The sequence below is a fragment of the Coenobita brevimanus genome, unplaced genomic scaffold (assembly GCF_032717465.1).
Source record: "Coenobita brevimanus isolate Jiangsu-jjx unplaced genomic scaffold, ASM3271746v2 jjx.HiC_scaffold_2386, whole genome shotgun sequence".
Classification (NCBI taxonomy): Eukaryota; Metazoa; Arthropoda; class Malacostraca; order Decapoda; family Coenobitidae; genus Coenobita; species Coenobita brevimanus.
The window spans coordinates 42,501-50,466 of NW_027643310.1; positions in this window are offsets into that span (position 1 = coordinate 42,501).

Here is a 7,966-nt window from a genome sequence, read left to right on the forward strand (position 1 = left end):
GAGAGAGAGAGAGAGAGAGAGAAACTTCATATCACTTGTTTCTCAGTGTTATATAAATACACACATACATACATACATACATACATACATACATACACACATACACCTCAGTCCTGCAGTCCACCATCGTCCTTTCCGGGGATAGGGAGGGAGTGGAGGGACGTGTGTATAACCAGGCAGCTCCACCACCCAGTTATATCAGTGCCACCACCTGAAGGCGACCCCCCCCCCGGCACCACGTCCACATAACCCAGGTAATTACAGGTGATTAACTCTTTCTCTCTGGCTAATTAGGGATATAATGAGGTGAGCCACATCGAATGAGTGGATGGTAATGATTTGTTTATGGGGTAGTAATTGGTAATGCTAAGGGGAGCGGGAACATACATACATACATACATACATACATAGATACGTACATACATACTGTACATACATATATACATACACATACATAGATACGTACATACATACTCGTACATACATCCACATACATACATACGTACATACATACATACATACATACACAAAGATACATACACACATACATAGATACGCACATACATACAGACATACATGCATATATACGTTCATACATACATACACACATAGACGTACATACATACATACATACATAAGTACATACATACACACAAGCATAAGACATACATACAAGCATAAGACATACATACATACATACATACATACATAGATACATACATACATACATACACACATCCATCCATCCATACATACATAAAGATACATACATACATACATACATGAAGATACATACATACATACATACATACGTAGAGAGATGTTTGTATGGATGGATGGATGGATGAAGTAGGATGGGGGAGAGATAGACAGATAGATAGATAGATAGACAGATAGACAGATACACACACACACACACACACACACACACACACACACACACACACACACACACACACACACACACAAAACACCTTTTCTCCCTTCCTGCCTGTCTCATCCACTATCTTGCCACTCTCTCTCTCTCTCTCTCTCTCACACACACACACACACACACACACACACACACACACACACACACACAAAACACCTTTTCTCCCTTCCTGCCTGTCTCATCCACTATCTTGCCACCTCTCTCTCTCACACACACACACACACACACACACACACACACACACACACACACACACACACACACACACACACACACACACACACACACAAAACTATAAAATACTGTAATATAAAGGTGGAACTAGCAAAGGCCTGAGGTAAGTGAATATGGAGGTAACTGGAGTGAGGTAAATTGCCTAAAGAATATAATACTACTGATCCAAGAGTAGCCCCACACAGCAAGGGTTGGGCTGCCCTGAAAAGTCTAGCCTAACAAGCTTTAAGGTATTGCAAACACCATATAAATGAAGATCTGTCAAAAGCTGCCAAAATATGATGTAGAACCAGTAGAGGACATGCCAGTACAGGTGAGAGGAGGGAAGGAGACTGGTGAAAGGCAGAGCAGGTTGAGAGATGGCAGAAGGGGCGGAAACGAAATGCATTAATGAAAAAAAAAAGAGGAAAGGAAAAAGCAAGGAAAGATGGGAGGAGAAGGCAGAAAAAGAATGCATTAATAAAACAAAGAAGAGGATAGCAATGAAAGATGGGAGGAGAAGGGGCAGGAAAGGAATAATGTGATGAAGAGGAGGAAAGGAAGGAGAGGAGATGCGCCACTTCCTCTTCCATTTCTTCTTTCCCTCCTCCTCTTCCTCTTTTGTTCTTCCTCTTCCTTCTCTTCCTCTTTTCCCTCTTCTTCCTCTTCTTCTTTTTCCCTTCTTCCCCTTCCCCCTCGTCTTTTCCCCTTCTTCCTCTTCCTCTATGTCGTCTTCTTCGTCTGCCTTTATTTCCTCTTTCTCTTTCCCTTCCCCTTCCTCTTCCCCTTCTTCCTAGACCTCTTCCTCTTCTTCCTCATTCCTCCTCTTCCTCATTCCTCCTCCTCCTCTTGTTCTTCCTCCTCCTTCCTCCTCCTCTTCCTATTCTTCTTCCTCCTTCCTCTTCTTTCTTTCTTCTTTCTATTTTCGTCTTTGTTCTGTTTTATTCTTTCTCTTTTCTTTCTGTCATCCATTTTCTCTTTCTCCTTTCTTCTATTTGCTTTTTTCTTTCCCCATCTGTTTCTTCATTTCTTCGTCTCATTTCTTCTTTCTCCTTTCTTTCTTCCAATTCTTCTTTCTTCCATTTTTCTCTTTTCTTCCACTTCTCTTTCCTCTCCTTTCTTTCATTTCCATTTTTCCCCTTTCTTCTTTCTCATCATTTCTTCCATTTCTTTGTTCTCTTTTCACCTTTATTCCATTTCTTCATTCTCCTTTCTTCTATTTTCTCGTTTCTTTCTGTCATTTCTTCTCTCCTTTCTCCTCTCTGTCTTCTTTCTTCTTTCGCATTTCTTTTTTCTTGAATGAAGTACAAACTCCAGAATGAATGAATTTAAAGGTCTGCAACGTAAACAATGCCGTAACGGGTAAATTTAAAAACAATTATGAATGAACATAACGTAAACAGAGGATGAGAAAACATGAATGACAACAAAACCTCTATTTGTAGCCTAAATCGTTTCAAACTCACATTTAACTCATCTCAGAAGCGTTTATGTATGTCTTACCACATCATTACACACTGTAGAAGCATTAATGTAAAGTAATAAAGCGGAAATATGTTAAAATAAGCACTTTGAGAACGTGTGTTTTGAATGGACCGCACACCAATTCGTATTGCCATATGGTTATATTTGCATGCATGTTGATTCGCAAAAAGCTAGTATTTTTGAACATCTGGACAAAAAAAAGACATATTAGCGTTGTTGGGCATTATGTTATAGAAGAACTAGTATGAACTCCTCTCTCAGTATATTTGAATAGCACCGAAATTCCAAAATAATAATATTACTAGAAATGTCCGGTAACTTCTCGAGCTCGCTAACATCTCTGGGCTAAGCCGAGTTGATTATTTTTTAGCCAATTTTTTTTAGATATAGTGGTGTGATATTGCAAAAAACCCTTAAGCCATTGCGGACAATAATTGTTGGCTATATTTTATATGCTATAAGAGATATATAACTGCCTTTCTCGTTGAAGAAATAATAGCACAGAATTATTTTCCTGTCGACCTCTTGCATGTTACTGGTGCTGCTCTGCGACAAAACTTCTTTAGACTAATATATCTTTAAAACATTTTTTTACATATATATGTGATTGACAAGGCATAAAATCTTAGTACAGTGAGGACTCTGACTGGTTGTAGAATTTATATTAGGAAGTTTGTGAATTTGCTGTTAATTTGGAAATAATTGGGCGAATTTCTTCTGTTTGCTGTATTTAGCATGTTTTCTATTCACCATATGATTCTCCCACGAATCCGTTCGTCGTTCGTTCGTTCGTAGATATCCTGCACCTATAGTGCAGGCCGGGCCGCCACGAACCCGGAATCCAGTTTGCCTCCGTAACGCCGGGAGTGGGGGTGTATTACCGATGTGGGATGTAACTGCTAGGGCCGGCACCTGCCAGCCTCATACTAAGTAGTAGAGGCTTTGCAACACCTCTTCCATAAGAATTTAGTTTCTTCATTAATCCTGAATAAAATCTTGTCTGTTTCTGATCCAAATAGAAGCTATAGGCCTTAACGTTTGTATTTTTTTTTTAGGGTATGTGTCTGTTTAGTGCCTCGCGCGGCGATGACAGGCAGGCAATATGATGGAGGTGACATTGTAAGGTGCTGCCCTCACGCGGCGATGACAGGCAGGCAATGTGATGGAGGTGACATTGTAAGGTGCTGCCCTCACGCGGCGATGACAGGCAGGCAATGTGATGGAGGTAACATTGTAAGGTGCTGCCCTCACGCGGCGATGACAGGCAGGCAATGTGATGGAGGTAACATTGTAAGGTGCTGCCCTCACGCGGCGATGACAGGCAGGCAATGTGATGGAGGTAACATTGTAAGGTGCTGCCCTCACGCGGCGATGACGATTGATCATTGGACGATGCGATGCGTTGACAGACACTCAGTCGCTTCTCTACCGCGGGGGGGGGGGGGTAGACGATGTTTGCCAGCGGAGAGGTTGATTGATTTGAAGGGCAGAGAAGGGAATGACCTAGGACAGGAAAGGGTACGAAAGAGGGATGGAGGAGGAAGAGAGGTAATAAAGAGAGAAGTGGAAAGAGGAGGACGTCGGGAGAGGACCAATGACAGAGAGACGGGGGGGGGGGGAATTGGAGTTTTTTTTATTAGGGATGAATTACAAACACCTTAAAACAGATCAACCATACTTAGCCACACACACACCCACACCCACCCACCCACCCACACACACACACACACACACACACACACAAAGTTAAATGGCCGAAGCAATAGAAAAAAAACAGGGCAGCGAATATCTATGGCGTGAAATTGCAACTGACCGCTGTCCTTTCCTCCCTACCACCCCCACTGTACTGTTTGTTTACATCTGACGGTCTATCTGTTCATCTATCTATCTATTGCCAGAAGCCTTAATTCCGTAAGAGGTGGCCACAAACAAATCGCCTCCATGTCGCCCTGTCCCCCGCCATTTCACTGCCCTTCTCCCAGCTCACACCCCCCTCTCTCATATACCTCTCCACTCCATCCCTCCATCTCATCCTTGGCCTCCCCCTCCCTCTGGCTGCCCCATCTACCACCACAGTCACTGCCACAGCTACCTTCATTCCTTACTACCCCTACCAAAACCACCACTACCAGTACCTTTGCCTACCACAACTACCAGAAGCACCACCACCACCACCACCACCACAAGCCTAAACACCCGGGTAATTCAAACGTGTCCCAGCTGCGGTTTCACATCATTAGCCAACAGCAAAAATCAGAGAGAGAGAGAGAGAGAGAGAGAGAGAGAGAGATGGATAAAGGGGTACGATGATGATGATGATGATATAGATAGAAAGGTAGGTAGGTAGAGAGAGAGAGAGAGAGAGAGAGAGAGAGATGGATAAAGGGGTACGATGATGATGATGATGATATAGATAGAAAGGTAGGTAGAGAGAGAGAGAGAGAGAGAGAGAGAGAGAGAGAGAGAGAGAGAGAGAGAAGTGTGAATAACGGGGTATGATGATGATGATATAGATAGAAAGGTAGGTAGATAGATACATAGAGAGAGAGAGAGAGAGAGAGAGAGAGTTACTGGACCTGACTGTTGTTGTTGTTGTTGTTTATAGATTATCTCCGCCTATAGAGGAGACCGAGCCTTGATTATGGCCCTGTCGGTGTGTGTGGTTGGACAGGAGGTAGTAAGAAGAGGGAAAATAGAAAGATTAGAATTGGAGTATTAAAGGGGTGAGCGTTATTTAGGTGCAGCATCTACGGCACACTAAGGTGGTTTGGCCATGTGGAGAGGATGGAGAGTGAGAGACTGACGAGGAGAGTGTATGTGAGTGAGGTGGAGGGAGAGAGAGGGAGGGGGAGGCCAAAGATGAGATGGAGGGATGGAATGGAGAGGTATATGAGAGAGGAGGGTGTGAGTTGGGAGTAGGACAGTGAAATGGCGGGGAACAGGGCGACGTGGAGGCGATTTGTTTGTGGCCACCCCGTATGGGATGAAGGCGTCTGGCAATAGATAGACAGCTGTAAGACGTGACGAGGGGGGAGGGTGGCGGAGGGTTCAGTGGGTGGGATGTGTGGGTTGGGGTAGATTCTGCCGCTCTGAGTAGTTCGGTTGCAGGGCATTTTAGTAGATAATGTAGTAGGGGAAAAGGAGAGTTTGCGTTGCAGTGTTTGTAGTTTTGGTTTTGTTCGTCGATTATATTGGGAAGGGGGCGATGTTCTAGCCGTAACCTTCGCAGCAGTGAATGAGTGTAGTTGTTTTCTTGTCTGGGATATGCTTGGTTGAAGGCTGATGCTTTGTTTAATATTTTCTTTTTGATTTGTGAGACACACACACCTGCACATTGCTACACTTCCACACAGCCACACCTCACAAAGTCTCCAAAGTCACTTGCAGTAGAATATGATACACAAGACCCTGGTTGTGTTACCATTACTAACCCAATTAATGCTAGATCACAGTTTTTTTTATTTTATTCTTACTATCTCAAAACGATTTTATTTAACCTACGAAAGATCTGTGGCAGTGAAGGTTAACTAAGATATTATTCCTTTCGCAGGGGTGACGAGCGGCCAGTAACAGGAGCAGCCAACAGAGAGCTATGTGGCATTTCTTTACTGCAGTGTGTCACCATATCCCGCCCCACACCACCACACATCCCCGCCAGTCCCTCTCTACTCACCAGTCTTCAAAACGACATAAATTCATCTTTTGCAAAGCCACGAAGTGTAGATGTTGATACATATAAGCGTGATATACAGGAATGTTTGAGTTTCTTTCCTAACCTGATTATGTCTTCAGATAAATAACTGTTATCTTGTGTGATTACCCTCTTTTTATATTAACAGCCTTGAACATTAGCCGTAAATAACAAGTCTACTTAGATAAGCATCCTGTGAAAATGCTCTGAGTACATAATTGGAGAACTGAGGACACCAGAATTTAAGAACAAACCAAAGCCAGCGAACTCAGGCATGACCAAAAGCACCCCACATGGCCTCCCTAGCATTGGAGTACTGGATATGTTGGTACTCCACTATCTGTGTTAGTCATGGAGGCTCAGTAGTACCCTTAAGACAAGTTACTATATGAAAATCTGGTTGGAAAACTTTGAAAGCTTAGAAGTGCAGAGATACCAAGAGCTGAGATAATGCTCAAAATGTCGTCTATTGAATTAAAAGGAACCGATCAAGTCAGACACTGCTCACATGTCGTAACTCTACCGGACATTTCTAGCCTGAAGGTTCCATACTATTCGTCAATGAAGGCTGGAATGCTGATCTCTCAAACTACTACTACTACTACTACTACTACTACTACTACTACTACTACTACTACTACCACTACTACTACTACCGTACTAACAGTAAACTCCCAGCCCAAAAGCAGTCAAGATAGAGAGTTCCCAGCCCCTACATCACTTCAAAATCTCTTTACCTAAAATCTCGTGGCCAGTGACATGCAAGATTTTCGCATAATAATCTGTACGTAGAGCGAATAACATGCTAGTTTATGGAATACAGGAGTCTGCCACAACTCTCCATTTGGGGAAAAGAATGGTTAAAGGAAAAAACGTAGACAGAGGCGAATGGGAGAAGGCTGTGGTATTAGACTGTTGGGGGTACTGTTGATATTTTCACTGCATTTTTCCTTCATATAGAAAATGAAATTAAAACTTTATTTATCCCCAAATAATCAGATCATTGTTAACTAACGTGATCTGGTACGAGCAAGGGTGATAAAAAAATGGGTAATGAGAAAAGCGACCCCCCCAAAAAAAATCTCGCTTTTTTTTCTGCTAGAAGGTGTTATTACAAGCAACCGATAAAGAGCGATGAAGTTCTGTGTTTGGCCGGGTTTATAAATCCATGTCTGTCTGCCTGCCTGCCTGCCTACATGTCTGCCTGCCTGCCTGCCTGCCTGCCTGTCTGTCAGCCTTTGTCTGTCTGCCTGTCTGTTAGCAAGATTATAGGAAAAAGTCATCAGATTATCTTATTTCTTAATTTAGATTTTGAATTTACCATTCTGTACAAACCCTTACGAACTCGGGAACGTTGTCGCTGGAATCCAAGCAGGAAGAGTCAGCGGACAGTGACTGACTAATTTTTCGCAGTTACCCATCCATATTACTGCTTTCTCTGAATAGGAAGCCCACCCCGACATAGTCTGTGGCGTCACAAAAGGTGCGCGAAGTCAAGCGAGCAGATCATCTCTGTCATTAGACTTTGAGTTAGGTTAGGATGAAGTAATTTGTTTTTTTATAGCATTCAGTAAAAGGTCAGGGGTACAAGACAAGGATAAAGGTTCAGTCAGCCGTCATGTCCGAGCGAGAGGCTCATCAAT